The sequence below is a fragment of the Thalia democratica genome, chromosome 5, assembly GCF_965202585.1.
Source record: "Thalia democratica chromosome 5, ktThaDemo2.hap1.1, whole genome shotgun sequence".
In the NCBI taxonomy this organism is placed as follows: domain Eukaryota; kingdom Metazoa; phylum Chordata; class Thaliacea; order Salpida; family Salpidae; genus Thalia; species Thalia democratica.
Window position 1 is genome coordinate 38,509,671 of NC_139169.1, and position 1,466 is coordinate 38,511,136.

Below are 1,466 nucleotides of genomic sequence, written 5' to 3' on the forward strand. Positions count from 1 at the left end.
TCTGCAAAAAGTAAGGTATCAATAAAAAAAGACTGCTAAATTAAAATATCTTTAATAGTTTGTACTCTTCATATTTTTAAGACTTAATAGTTATAATCTAATATTACACATGTTTAAGGACTTATAAAAAAAAAATGCAAAAACCTCAATTAATTTAGATTTTAGACTTTTTGAGTTGTGAAACTAGTCAAAAAAAATGGTTATTTTGGTAAATATCAAATACCTAAATTTTAGTGTTGCTTATTGAACATGAAAAAGAAAGTACTCAAAAATGAGGTTTAAGGACACAGTATGCAAAAAGACCTCTTGGTAGTACACCACATGCTCATGTTAACTACCTTAAGTTAAGAAAAATGAGTTTTTTACAAATCATAACTTTTTAAATTTATATTAAACTATAGCCTTATATCGAAGTTAATTTACACAAAAAAAATCAGTAAGAAAAGCTTTAAACTATAGTTTGCAAGATTAAAAGTTATGTCAGTTTCATTTAAATGTTAAAAAAAAAATTAACGAAATTTTTGTAACAACTTTATTTCATGTTATTATAATGTAAAAAATGTTTAACTCTGTTTGAGACCTAAAGTTATAATTAAATTAATTTTCAAAAAGAAATAAGAGTAAAAGTTATAAGAAATTAATTATAGCTGAAAATATCTTTTAGTGTAAAACACTGTTTTATAACAGCATGCATTAAAAATAAATGTAGATGTTTCCTTTAACCTAAGTTGAGAAATATAAATGTTGCATTTAAAACTAGAAATATACAACTTTTTTTTTTTCAAAAATTGTGAACTTTCACAACAATGGTAAACCGACTGGTTTGGAGAACCTAAAGTTTAAGAAAAATCACCAGAACTAAACCTTTTAAATTTAATAAATTTAGGTCATTATTAAAAACAGGTGTAAACACTATTTTAAGCAACCATAATTGTAGAAATATTATTTTTTTATTTTGTTAATAAATTCTTGAACTTTATAATCTTTAAACATACTAAACTCAAGATATAACATCTAACAACTTACAAAGAAAAATGAAAATTCAGCTGAAATTTAATTAGGTGTTTGGAAGTAATAATTTTTTTAACTGAAAGACTTCGAATTTTTAATTATCTTCTTGTATTGTGAGAATGGGTAGTACAAACAATCGTAGTTTTACTGTGATCAACATCAACTCTACTCAAAGTACTCTGCATCTTATATTTTACATTGAGATTTTCTTGGGCTAAGACTTCAAGACAATACACTTAGTCCAAGTAATTAGTCCCCAGGTGTTTGTCTAGTATTCAAATATAAAACAAAATATAGGTTTATATAAAAGAATTTCTGTTAAACCATCATAATGTATAAGTTTGGTATATTTTTAATTGTTTGTTTCTTTGATGTTTTGATTTTTCCTCTTTTTTATGTTAGCCATATTGTTGTAGGTTCAGTTTAGTTACTGTGTTTTAGGTTCACAAAGGTGT